Source organism: Protopterus annectens, chromosome 9.part0 (genome assembly GCF_019279795.1).
Source record: "Protopterus annectens isolate FY-2018-M chromosome 9.part0, PAN1.0, whole genome shotgun sequence".
Classification (NCBI taxonomy): Eukaryota; Metazoa; Chordata; order Ceratodontiformes; family Protopteridae; genus Protopterus; species Protopterus annectens.
In genome coordinates, this window is record NC_056743.1 from 1,490,948,185 (window position 1) to 1,490,962,477 (window position 14,293).

The window sequence follows — 14,293 nt, forward strand, 5'->3', positions numbered from 1 at the left end:
GCCAAGTACTCCAGGATGTTGGCTATGTTCACCAGTGTCACATCTTGCCCCTTTGCAGTACTCCAGATGAGATATCTTTTCCATTTTGTTGCATAATTCTTTCTTGTTGAAGGTCTACGAGCCTCCAGGATTATGTCTTTAACCCTTTGGGATAAATTTGGGTTAATTGCTGTTATGTAATGTTCCAGGCAGTTAGCTGCAGAGTTTTTAGGTTTGGATGCAGGATGCTGTAGTTGTTCTGTGTTAGCAGTAATGGGATCAGGGGCAGTGTCCATATTTGTTCCCGGGACATGCTCCTCAGCAGTGGATAGCAATGTTGTCTTGGCCAGTTTGGGGCTATCAGAATGATCCTCGGACGTTCCTCTTTGATCTTCAGAAACACCTTGTGCATCAAAGGAAGTGGTGGGAATGCGTATGCTGTCAGGCTTTTCCAACTGAAAGAGAGGGAGTCCACCTTCCAAGCAAGTGGGTGGTAAGTCCTTGTGCAGAATTTCTTCAACTGGGGATTGAAAGGGGATGCAAACAAGTCTATTTGTGGTAATCCCCATTTTCTTGTGATGGTTTTGAAGATGTCCGGATGCAGCATCCATTCGTGGGCATCTGTTGTAGTTCTGCTTAATATGTCTGCTAGAATGTTTTCCTTCCCTGGTACATAAATTGCCTGTAACTGAATGTTGTAGCTCAGAGCCACATCCCATAAGTCCAGTGCCAGCCGGCATAGAGGGTATGAGTGTGTGCCTCCCTGTTTGTTGATGTACCACATAACTGTGGTGTTGTCTGTCCTTATCATCAACTGGCCTTCTTGGAGAAAGGGTCTGAATGCCTGGATTGCCAATTTTACTGCCATCATTTCTTTTAGATTTATGTGCAGATGCAGCTGGTCTTGAGTCCATAGGCCTTGAATGCACTTGTCCAGCATGTGTGCCCCCCATCCGAGGTCTGAGGCATCTGTCGTGATGGTTTGTCTTGGTTGGCTTTTGCAGAAGGGCAATCCTGTGTTTGATTGGCAGGCCTGAGCCCACCATAGGAACTCCTGTTTCAGGCATGGGATCATTGGAATTTTGGTTTCTAGGGTGTGCTTGTGCTGGGACCACAAATTCTTTAGGTACCACTGTAGCTTTATCATATGCAGCCTGGCATGAGGGACCAGTATTATGCAGGATGCCATGAAGCCTAGAGCTTGCAGCACTTTTCTTGCAGTTAGATGGTTCTGCTTTGTTAATGCCAAGAAGTAGAGAGGAAGTTGCTCTTTCTTTTCTGCAGTTAGGAATGCCATTTGTTTTGATGTGTCCAGTTCTGCACCCAGAAAGGTTATCCTTTGCGCTGGAGTCAGCCTTGACTTTTTTGTATTGACTGTGTATCCCAGGGCTTGCAGCAAGAAGATGACTCTTTGTAAGTCTTCTGTTAGTTTGTTTTTGTTGTCCGCTTGTATCAGGCAGTCGTCCAGGTAGGGATAGATTTGGATCCCCTGAAGTCTGCAATGAGCGATTACTGATGCCAGGCATTTCGTGAACACTCTGGGCTCAGTAGATAAGCCAAAGGGCAATGCTGAGAATTGATAATGCTCTGATCCTGCAAGAAATCTGAGGTATCTTCTGCAAATTGGTCTTATGGGGACGTGCAGGTATGCCTCCTTGAGATCTAGAGTTACCAGCCAAGACTCCTTGCCCAGCATGGGAAGAAGCTGCTGTAGGGTCAGCATTTTGAATTTTGGAACAATGAGGAATGTGTTTAAAGCGGACAGGTCTAGAATAGGCCTCCATTTGTTTTCTTTTCTTGGTACCAGGAAGAGTCTGGAGTAAAATCTCTTTCCTTGCTCCATAGATGGTACCTTTTCCACAGCTCTCATTCTTAATAATTGAGATATTTGCTTTAGAGCTTCTGTCCTTTGAGTAGGTGGAAGGTTTGTCATTCCTCTCTTTTTTGGTAGAGTATGGAAATGGAACCTGTAACCTTGGTCTATAGTCTGCAAAATCCATTTTTCTCTTGTAATGCAGTGCCAGTTTCTTGAGAATAAGGTTAGCTTTCCGCCTAAGGGTGCTTCTAGTTGTTCCCTGGTAGGCGGTGCCACCGCCAAGTCACTGTGATTGAGTTGTTGTAGTGGTGGTGGCTGTATCCGTGCCTCGGTGGTTGTTACCCTGCCACTGGCGACCCCTGTAGGCACCCCTGGATTGGTTTCTGCCTCTAGAGCGCCTATTCCTGCCTCTTTGTGCCTTAGAGGATTCCGGAAAGGACCAATTCTTGGAGGGCCAGTTCCTGCTAAACCTTGGAGGTTGAACTTGTAAGAAATCTTTCACTGTTTGCACAGATTTTGCTTTCTCTTCCATCTTTTTTAGTACCTGCTGTGCAGGGGAACCAAATAAATTGACCTTGTCCATAGGTGCATCCAAAAGCTTACATTTGACATGGTCTGGTAGTGCCTGTTCTTTCAACCATGCATGCCTCCTGATAACTGTGCCAGTCATGGCTGATCTAAAGGAAGCCTCCAGTGCATCATAGCCACATTTTAAAGAATGGTTACTAACCTGCTGTATGTTATGTACCATTTCTTGAACATACTTTTTATCTAAAGATTCTTCAGAGGACAGCTTTTTAGTCAACTGGTCAAGCATAAACTCTTGATATTGAATCATATGAAATTGGCAGTTCAAAGCTCTAGCTGACAAAGTAGCAGAGGTGTAAACTTTTTTACCCCATCTCTCTAAGGACCTGGATTCCCTTTCAGAGGGGAGGGGTTTTTTAGAAGAAGTAGCGGCTACAGCTTTAGGACCCTGGGAGATAGTCTCTGGATCTGCAAAAGGAGCCTTATATAAGTGGTGATGAGTGTCCGGGACCCTGTAGTACCTACGGGCTTAGTAGGAGCCAGGGGTAAAGAATCAGGAGCAGTGCAAGCATCATTAAATGCATCATCAACAACAGAAAGAACTGGAGGTATAGCTAAAGGCCTATGCTGTGGCAAATGTAGAAAGGTCCTAAGCCTTTTTCTAGAGTCTGAGAAATCTTGGCCCTGCCACTGAAATTGTTCCCTCATAGCATGCAAGGTTTCCCCAAAGGAAAATTCCTCAGGAGGAGAGGCTGAAGGGATGGACTCCTCAGCATCAGAATCTTCGTAAGGAGAATAAGAAGCCTCAGGAGGGTCTGTATGTTCTGAGTCATCAGAGGAATCATCTGTGGATACTGGCTCAGGGGGCTCTGCTCTAGGCCTCTTTTCTGGAGGAGGGAGAGAGGCCCTGTCTGGATGAGGCTGGGCTCCACGAATTAAAGAGATGAGATCCTCAGCCAAAGAAAGCATGTGGGAGCTGGAGCTGGGCCTGTGAGAAGGGGGCGTGGCAGGCACAGGTTTTGATGCTTTGGCTGCTTTAGCCCTGGCAAAGGCCTTAATAGACATAGCTGGAGGAGGCCTAGCAGCTCCACGTGCAGGGGTTGAAACATCCAGGGGAATGGTGTCTGATAAAACCGGTGAAACCGCAACAGAAGGTAGGATTTCAGAAGCCATTTCTACCAGGTTAGAAGAGGCCTCGGTAGAAGGAATGATATCGGCTGAAGAAAGAACCGCTTGCTCGGTTTCGGCCGAAACCGAGACACTCGTGGTTTGCTTAACCGCGGTTTCGGCCGAAACCGCGGACCGCGAGTGTCGGTCCTTTTGGCGTTTTGGTAATTTGCGTAGTCGGAGGATCCGACGGCATAATGTAGGCAAAATCGGAGCCGAAAATCTGTTCAGCAAAGTCCGACCGACGTCTAAGCGTCCGTCGGTTAAAAGAAGCACAGGTTAGACAAGCTGCTACGTCGTGGTCTGGGCCTAAACAATGTATACAATAGGAGTGGAAATCTTTATGAGGTATTTGTTTCCCACAAGATAAACAGTTATTAACTTTCTCTGACATCGGCTGAGGCAAGAAAGAGTCCCCAACGGGGTACTTAGCTTTATAGAAGTCTTTGAAGTAGTATTCGGTAGTAGTAATCTCTGGATCTGACTGACCGGCACTTGCGAACAGCTTCTGCTTCGGGCGCCACGTGGCAAGAAAGACTAAGGAAAATGGCGTCGGCTGATGTCTTTATACCCGAATAACTGCCGCAATGACGTCGGGTGAAGTGCGACACCAGCCGAAGCCAGACCCAGACTTTGGAATCTAGCCGACCGAAGGGCTGCCTGACGACAGGACAACCCATTTGTAAAGACTGCAGATGCATCCTTGAAGGACATCTATGCAAAAATACCTTGGTAGATAAACAATAGTACTAGCTGTTAGCAAATACACCATATAGACATGCATCCAATAGATTGATGTACATGGAGAGTTATAACTAACACCCTGGTATGTAGAGGGGATGGTGGGAGGGTAACCTGGACTGCAGCAGCACATACACTTGAACATCTACATTTATGGTAGGTACAAAACTGTACTATGTTCATCGTGTTATACTGCTGCAGTCATCACACTTGGGTTGAATCCCAAAGCTATGGATGGGTGGCTGGTACTAAACTGGGTTAGGTGAAGCTAGGATGCCCTGCAGAACTGCAGTGGCAAAACCAGCTCTGGTTTTTGAGTATAATGGAAGGTGGTAGTGCTTGGTAAAGGTGTGCACTGAACTCCAAGTAGCTGCCTCCAGAATGTCCTTGGTTGGAACCCCTCTGAGAAAGGCTGCTGAGGTTGCTGTTGCCCTGGTAGAATGGGACCTAATATTAACAGGCACTGCTTTCCCATGGTGCGAGTAGCACAAGCGGATACAATGTGCTATCTATTTGGAGATGGTCTGTTTTGAAATGGCCTTTCCTTGTGAACCTGCAGCATAGGATACAAAGAGTTGGTCAGTTTTTCTGAGGGTCTTTGTCTTATCCAAATAGTAACGTAGCGGTCTGTGAATGTCCAAAGAGTGAAGGAGTCTTTCTCCTTTATTCTGGGGGTTTGGATAAAAGGTGGGTAAATGAATGGTCTGATTCAAAGCCACACTGGATACTACCTTTGGCATAAAGGTAGGGTTAGTTCATAAAGAGACTCTGTCCTGATGGAAAATGATGAAAGATTCCACTGCCATAAGTGCCTGTAGTTCTGAGACCCTGCGTGCTGAGGTGATAGCCAGCAACAGAGCTGTTTTCCATGACAAGTATTGTAGTTCTGCTGAGAAGGCTGGTTCGAAAGGAGGCAGTGTTCATTTTTCTAAAACGAAGTTGAAGTTCCAAGATAGCGTTGGGGGTTTTCTGGTGGGTCTTATATTCTTAACCCCTCTGAGAAACTGCCTTAGTAAAGTGTGAGAGAGAATATGGGAGGATCTGTATTATATTGAGCTGAAATGGCTGAAGCATGGATCTTAATGGATGAGAAAGAAAGGCCTTTGTGTAGCATCTCAGTTAAGTAGTTGGCAATTGTTGGGGGAGGCAAATAGATCTATGTCTGGGCGTCCCCCACCTTTGAGTTATCACTGAAAATACTTGTGGGTGTAGTCTCCACTCGTGAGGATCTGCCAAATTTTTGCTTAATTCGTCTGCCAATATGTTTTCCTTTCCTGGCAGGAATTGTGCTTGCAGTTGTACTTGGTAAGTCAATGCTGTGTTACACAAGGTCATTGCCTGTCTGCATAAAGGGTAGGAGTGTGTTCCTCCCTGTTTGTTTATGTACCACATAACTGTGGTGTTGTCTGTCCTTATTAGTTGTTGTCCTGGATGCAAGAGGTCCTTGAAGGTTGTCAGTGCATTTTGCACAGCTAGCATCTCCTTTTGGTTGATGTGTAGATGCATTTGTTTTGCAGACCATTTGCCCTGTATGCACTGTCCTACCATGTGTGCTCCCCAGGCGTAGTCTGAAGAATCTGTTGTCATAGTTTGGTTTGCTGGAGGTAAGACAAAAGGAAGACCCTTGTTTATTTGACATGTTTGAGCCCACCATAAGGAACTCTTTTTGAAGGCAGGGAATGAGAGGTACACTTGTTTCGAGGCTGTGCCTGTGTTGAGTCCATACACTTTTCAGGTACCATTGTAATTTCCTCATATGCAACTTTGCATGTGGAATTAGTTAAATGCAGGATGCCATGAACCCAAATGCCTGCAGGATTTTCCTTGCAGTGAGCTGGGTAAAAGTTGCCATCTTTTTGAAGTATTGAGTCAGTTGTTTTTGTTTGTCTGGCGTGAGATAAGCCATCTGGGCCGTTGTATTTAAGCTGGCACCCAGGAATATTATGTCTTGTGAGGGTATTAGCTTTGACTTCTTTTTGCTTACTGTGTACCCTAGGCAACTTAGCAGCTTTGTTACAAATGCCAGATGCTGTAATAGAATGGCCTTGCTGTCCGCTTGGATCAGGCAGTCGTCCAGATATGGATAAATTTGTATTCCTCGTTGCCTGCAGTATGCAATTACTGATGCCAGGCATTTCGAAAATGCTCTGGGTGCAGTAGATAAGCCAAAGGGCAATGCAGAGAATTGATAATGCGTTGTACCTGCCAAAAATCTGAGGTATCTTCTGCAATCTTGTCTGATAGGGACATGCAGGTATGCCTCTTTGAGGTCCAACGTTACCAGCCAAGACTCCTTGCCCAGCATGGGAAGAAGCTGCTGTAGTGTGAGCATTTTGAATTTGGGTACCTCCAGGTATGTGTTTAGAATTGAGAGGTCTAAAATGGGTCTCCAGGCTTTGTCCTTTCTTGGTACTAGAAATAGTCTTGAGTAAAAACCTTGACCTTGCTCCTTTGTAGGTACCTTTTGAATTGCTTTCATATCCATGAGAGCTGAAATTTGCATTTGTGCCTCTGCCCATTGGTTTGGAGGCAGATTTGGCATGCCTCTCATCCATGGTAAAGTGTGGAAATGAAATCTGTAGCCTCGGGTAATAATATCCAGAACCCATTTGTCCTTTGTTATGATGCGCCAAATTTGTGGAAATAGAGCCAGTTTTCCTCCCAAAGGTGCTGCCAGGGCAGTTTTGCTTGGCAGGTAAAGAGGGAAGTCATTGTGTTTGTTTCCTGAAGGGTTGAGATCTTTCGTCTCCACCTCTGAGTTGTTGTATGCCATTGTCTAGGCCTGAAAGAACCTTGTGGCTGGCCTCTGTCCCTTGGGCGTCTGTACCCTTTGGGGTCTGTCTGAAGCAGGAAAGGACCAGTTTTTTGATGGCCAGTTTCTGCTGAAACGAGGAGGTTGTACCTGTAAAAAATCTTTAACTGTCTGCATAGATTTTGCCTTTTCTTCCATTTTCTTTAAAACGTCCTCTGCTTTGACACCAAACAACATCTTTCTGCAATGGAGCATCCAATAACTTTGCTTTGACATGTTCTGGTAAGGCTTGCTCTTTTAGCCAAGCATGTCTACGTATTACAGCTGTTCTACATGAGGCTTCCAATGAATCAAAACCACACTGTAAGGTATGCTTTCCCACCTATTCTGCTGCATGCAGCAAATCCTGCATCTCTTTGAAATCAGGTTGATCTGTCTGAGGGATCATTTTCTGCTTTAACTGTGTAATCAAGTACTGCTGGTATTTTAGCATGTGGAATTGGCAGTTTAAGGCCCTCATGGCCAAAGTGGCAGATGTATACACTTTCTTCCCCCATCTTTCTAATGCTCTGGAATCTCTTTCAGAAGGTAGTGGATTCTTAGCAGTAGAGGCCTTAACCCCTTTGGGACCCTGGGAAATGGTTTCAGGGTCTGCAACAGGGCTTTTATATAGAAACTTATGAGAATCAGGAACTCGGTAATATCTGTCTGGTTTAGCTGGTGCAGGTGGTAAGGAATCTGGGTTTAGACTAGATTCAGTGTAAACATCATCCAAAATGTCTAAAACTGGAGGAATTGCAAGGGGTCTATGCTGTGGAAGAAGAAGAAACTCACGGAGTCTTAGAGTCAGAGTAATCTTGGCCTTCCCAGTGGAAGTGTTCCCTCATGGTGTGTAAAGTTTCCCCAAAAGAGTAGTCTTCAGGGGGGGGGGGGGCAGAGGGAATGGACTCTTCAGCATCCGAGTCTTCATAAGGAGGGAAGGAATAATCCTGGTCCTCAGAGTTAACTGAGGAAATGGATGCTTGGGTCAGAGGAAGGATAATCTTCCTTCAGACTAGGCCTTTTGTCAGGAGGGGGTTGTGAACCCCTGATAAGGGTAATTAAATCCTCAGCCATCTTAAGCATCTGTTTTTTAGGCATAGGGGCTTGTGGGGGGGTCTGTGGACCCGGTTTTCTAACTTTTAAGGGGGCTTTAAGTTTAGCATAAGACTTAATAGAGATAGTTGTCCGTTTGAAGACACCTTCAGAAACCGAAGGCCTGTCCAAAATCTCCGGATCACCGTCAGGGTTGGCGTCCGAGGGGAGAGATGGAACCGGCTCCTGAGGCCCAGCTGATTCGGTGTGGGAGGCTGTCAGAATTTCTAAATCAGCGGTAGTCAGGGGCTGCGTAGGCACCTCGCTGAAAACCAGCGAACCGGCGGCAGGCCTTGCTGAGGTCTCAGTATCTGGTCTTGGCCTTGGTTGCCTGTCCTTATCCTTGCGTTTTTTAATCATTGCTGATGTCGGTTGCTCCGACGACATGCTATAGTTAAATTTTCTGCCAAAATAATGTCGGGCGAAATCTGCCCGACGCTTGATTGTACGTTTGTTGAACCTAGCACAAAACCGATAACCAGAGACGTCATGGTCTGGGCCTAGGCAAGGAATACAATAAGAATGAAAATCCTTATGAGGTATTTGCTTCCCACAAGAAATGCAATTATTAACTTTGCCTGACATCGGTCTGAGGCAAGAAAAGTTTCCCCAACGGGGTACTTAGCCTTAGAGAAGACTTCAGGCTGAAATTCGATTCGAAAATCTCAGGAGCTAGCCGATCGGCACTTGCGAACTGCTTCTGCTTCGGGCACCGCGCGGCAAGAAAGACTGAAGAAAATGGCGTCGGCTGCCTCTTTTATCCCCCTGTCGCACTGTCAGGGAAGAAGAGACGACAACTGACGCCGGACCAAGACTTCGGGATTCGGCCGACTGCGGGACCGCCTGACGGCAAGATAACCCAAGTGTGATGACTGCAGCAGTATAACACGATGAACATCAGGGTGGACAAACAAAGTACAGTTGTGTACACTTACCATAAATGTAGATGTTAAGAGTGTATTCACTGCTGCAGTCATCACATTCGGATTATCCCTACCAGGATAGCCCTCGGCCAGCCCAAATACCAGAGGCTTAGTATTTCTGCGTCATTTACTGTCTCTTGACTACTGACGTCAGGTCGTCAGTAATACAAAGTAATGCAGCCAACGCCATTACATCAGTTTTTCTTATCCTAACCTGTCAGGAACCCCCAAGTAGGAGGCCAGGTTCTGGTGGAAGAACCACACCAATGGAAAATAAATACCTATATGCCACTTGTAAGGAAAGAAAGAGAATACAATACACTTGAACATCTACATTTATGGTAAGTGTACACAACTGTACTATGTTCATGTTTCACTGTTGCAGTCATCATATTTGGGTAGATTCCCAAAGCTGAGGAAATGGGTGGAGGTAGTCAAAGAAACTAGGGGCTGGCTAGGATGCCCTGCAAGACTGCAGAGGCAAACCCTGCCCTGGATTTGGAGAACAGAGGCAGGTGGTAATGCTTGGTAAAAGTGTGAACAGCTATCCAGCTGGCAGCCTCAAGGATGTCACTGGTGGGGACTCCTCTAAGGAAAGCTGCAGAGGTGGAAGCTGCTCTGGTGGAGTGTGTCCTGAACCCCTTGGGGGAAGGCTTTCCATGCTGTTTGTAGCAGAAATGGATGCAGTGTGCTATCCATTTGGAAATGGTTTGCTTGGAGATGGCTTTGACTTCTGTCTCTGTAGCAAAGCTAACCAGCAATTGATCAGACTTTCTGAAGGATTTAGTCCTGTCCAGATAGAATCTGAGCTGTCTGTGCACATCTAGAGTGTGAAGAAGCCTTCCCTCCTTGTTCTGGGGATTAGGAAAACAGGTGGGCAGATGAATGGAATGGTTGAGGGCCACACTGGACACCACCTTGGGCATGAAGGATCGGTTAGTTCTGAGGGATACCCTGCCTGCATGGAAGATGATGAAGGGTTCCACAGGTGCTTGCAGCACAGAAACTCTTCTGGCCGAAGTGATGGCCAGAAGGAAAGCTGTCTTCCAGGACAGAAATTTTAGCTCTGCAGAAGAAGCTGGTTTGAAAGGGACAGGGTGAGCTTTTCCAAGACAAAGTTAAGGTCCCAAGCTGGCACTGGTGCCCTTCTGGGGGACCTCAAGTTGCTAGCCCCTCTGAGGAACTGTTTGATCAAAGGGTGTGAGAAAGGGGGCTGCTCAGTGGGAAAATGAGGAGAAATAGCAGAGGCATGAATTTTTAGAGAGAAGTAACAGAGACCACTGTGTAGTAGGTCAGCTAAGTAATCCAGGATGAGGGGGATGGAGGGCTGTGCCGTATTGGCTCCCTTAGCCCGGATCCAGGTGCAGAACCTTTTCCATTTATCTGCATAAGACTTTCTGGTGCTAGGACATCTGGCCTCATGGATAACATCCAGAACCTGTTTACTTAAGAATGGCAGATTTGTTTGGGGTTAGAGAATAAGCCAAGCTGCCAAACTGTGTGTCTGCAATTTGAGATGAATGAATTCCCCTTCCCTCTGGATCAGGAGGTTTGGAATCTGAGGAAGCTGCCATGGAGGCAGCGGGGACAGGCTGCACAGCAAGGGGTACCAGTGTTGTCGGGGCCAGTCTGGAGCTATAAGAATGGTCTTTGGTTTTTTCCTCTCCTACTTTGAGCAGTACCCTGGGGATGAGAGGTAGGGGAGGAAAGGCATAGACTGACAGATTAACACAGGGGAAGGACAGGGCCATCCACTTTCCAAGCCATGCAGTGATGCTCCCTGGTGCAGAATTCGCTGAGCTGATGCTTGGTGTGGGAGGCAAAGAGGTCGACCTTTGGGGTTCCCCATTTCTGAGTTATTAGGGTGAAGGTACTTCTGTTGAGTTGCCACTCTTGTGGGTCCAAAAGGTTTCTACTTAACTGGTCTGCCAGAGAGTTGAGAGAGCCTGGTAGGAATTGTGCTAACAGGTGTAGTTGCATGGAAGAGGCCGAGCGCCAAAGGGTCATAGCCAGCCTGCAAAGAGGGTAGGAGCGAGTCCATCCCTGCTTGTTGATGTACCACATCACAGTAGTGTTGTCTGTTTTGAACAGGAGATACCCTGGAGAGAGAAGGGGTTTGAAGGCTAACAAGGCGTGCTGCACAGCCATCATCTCTTTTTGAAAAAATGTATAATGTACCAGATCCAAGAAAAAACCCAAAAGCCATAAATGAAAAACTTTACAATTACATGTTTGTCAGTAAACCTAAAATTCCCATCTTATTTGGAATTCCGAAAATTCATAAAGGAATTGACCCTGTGGTTTTCAGGCCCATAGTGGCAGGTGCGGGGAGCATCACCGAGCCTCTAAGAAAATTTATTGATTTTATTACAAAACAATTCAGTTCCAAGTTGGCTCATGTATGTAAAGATTCGTGGGAATTTTTAAAATCATTCCCTATTAAAGAATATTCCCCTGAGATCCTCATGGTCACCATAGATATAAAGGACTTATTTTCTAGTATTCCCCATGTAACTGGTTTGAATTGGTTTGGTGATTTTTTTTAACAACGAAACCAACCTGGGCAATAAATTCACGAATTTGGTTATAGAATTAATGCAGACAGTGTTGGAAAATAATTTCATACTTTTCAATGGTGAAATATTTAAACAAAAGAAAGGAGTGGCCATGGGGGCCTCTTGTGCTACTTTATACGCAAATGTAGTACTTCACAGATGGGAAGATTTTTACATTTTTAAACAATCTTGGGCAAAGCATATTATTTATTATCGCAGATTTTTAGACATTTGTATATTATGGCAAGGTACAATGAATGAATTAGAAGCATTTTTAGATTATATTAATGCCACAACTACTTTTCTTCACTTTACACATGTTGTAAGCAGAGAAGAATTGAACTATTTGGATGTTACTATTTATAAAGACGCAGAAGCAGGTGAATTTCATTCAAAGATTTTTCGCAAACCAACCTTCTCGAACACATTATTACATTTTGATAGTCAGCATCCATTCTACCAGAAAAAAGGTATTGTAAAGGGGCAATTAATTAGGGCCTCTAGAATGTGTAGCAAAATGAAGGATTTTGAAGAAGAGCTTAACAAATTGCACAGCATGTTTTTAAGGCGTGGATACCCTCAAGATTTGCTTACTACACTAATACAAAAAGTCCGTAAACTAAGAGAGTGTTCTTACAGACCGCTTCTAGGTGAAGGTCACACTGAGTTACCCTTGGAGTCATCAACAGCAAAAAACAAACAATTGGGTATTAGTTTTGCATACACATTTTCAAACAACAACATTGGGATAGAACACCTAATTTCAAAATATTGGTCTATTTTAAAAACTCATGATGATTTTAAGGCTATTATAGCTTGCAAACCCACATTTGTTAGGAAAAAAGGCTCCAACCTCAAAGAGATTTTCGAGAAAAGGCCATATTTACAAATCAATGGAAAGCAATCTCGCAAAGGAACTTATAAATGTGGAGCTTGCAAGCAGTGTTCTATGATTTTACATGACTCCCACATATATTTGAAAGCACATAGATTTAATATTAAACCGCAAGGTTTTTTCACATGTGGTACGAAGGGTGTGGTCTACTTAGGGGTATGTGTTACCTGCAATAGTTTTTATGTAGGTAAAACAGAGAGGGAACTTAGAAAAAGGTTATATGAACACTCTTATGAGATTGAAAAAAAGAAGGAGAATAATGCCTTCTATAAACATTCCCTTAAATGCCCTGATTACAAGCTCAAATTTCTAGTTCTTGAACAGGTTGTACCGGATGCAAGAGGGGGAGATTGGGAAGCTACCCTAGAATATAGAGAGTTGATCTGGCAACTCAGGTTAGACGCAAGTAAAACACCTGGGTTAAATGACACTTTGAGCATAAGCTCTGTTTTAAGATTAAGAAAGGCCAGACTCTGATTAAACATATCTAATTATGTCTAGATTTCAAGAAGCCTGGCATCCCCTAGTTTTTAAGTTAGTTTTTAAGAAAGTTTTTTAAAAAAAGTTTTTCAAAATAAGTTTTTGTATGAATTTTTAAGATTGCTTCAACATACACACACATATATATTTTTTAAGAAAATTAATAACAGCATTTAATATTCTATGTAGATAGGGAGTAATTTTTAAGGTTGCATAAGAATTATTAAGCTCTATTTAACATTTTTATATTGGTACAGATTTTAAATGTATAAAAATGTATAACTATTTATTTATTTATTTACAAGTAAGTTCAATCAAGGTGCTGCTTTTTTAAGAAACGGGCTAATTGCATAATTAATTAATTGTAAAGTAACAGTATTTAAGCTGTCCGTTTGAATGTTTTCACTGTCTCACTTGAAAAAGCTCGGAAGAGTCCGAGTGAAAGCGCTTGTGTCAAGTTTCTGTTTGTCTCGATTAAAGTCACTTGAATCAACATTTGAACTATTGCCTTTGCTTCGCCATCATCTCTTTTTGACTGATGTGCAGAGCGATTTCCTGAGGGCTCCATTGGCCCTGTATGCACCTGCCGTTTAGGTGTGCACCCCAAGCGTAGTCTGATGCGTCTGTGTTGAGGGTCTGGGTGGGAGGGGGTGGGGAGAAGGGCAGTCCCCTTGTTGTGGGAGCATGCTGTTGCCCACCAAAGAAATTCCTTTCTGAGGCAAGGAATTATAGGTAGAAGAGTTTCCAGGTCTTGAAAATGTTGACACCAAAGGCTCTTTAGGTACCACTGAAGTTTCCTCATGTGCAGTCTGGCACGTGGAATGAGTAGTATGCAAGATGCCATGAACCCCACAGCTTGCAGGATTTTCCTTGCAGACAGCTGGGGCATCGTGGCTAGTTGAGAGAAGTAGGTTGTCAAGAAAATTTGTTTCTCCGGTGTAAGGAATGCCATCTGGGATGCTGTATCCTGACTTGCTCCCAGGAAGATTATCCTTTGGGTGGGCACCGGTTTGGATTTCTTTTCGTTGTATATCCTAGGGAGGTTAGTAGTGCCTTTACAAAGGCCAGGTGCTTGAGCAACTTTTCCTGGCTGTCTGCCTGTATAAGGCAGTCGTCTAAGTATGGGTAAATTTGAATATTTCTTTGGCTGTAAAAGGCAATGGCTGGAGCCAGACATTTTGTAAAAACTCTGGGAGCAGTAGATGAGCCAAAGGGAAGCACAGAGAACTGAAAGTGTTGAGATCCTGTCCTGAAACGGAGATATTTCCTGCATGATTCCCTGACAGGAATGTGGAGGTAGGCCTCTTAGATCTAGGGTGGCTA

General features: G+C 44.5%; 1 protein-coding gene across 1 annotated transcript in view; it reads right to left on the bottom strand.

Moving 5' to 3' along the window:
- Positions 1-14,293, bottom strand: part of BRD4 (bromodomain containing 4) — a 1,872,054-nt gene that overhangs the window by 249,595 nt on the left and 1,608,166 nt on the right. The window lies entirely within an intron of this gene.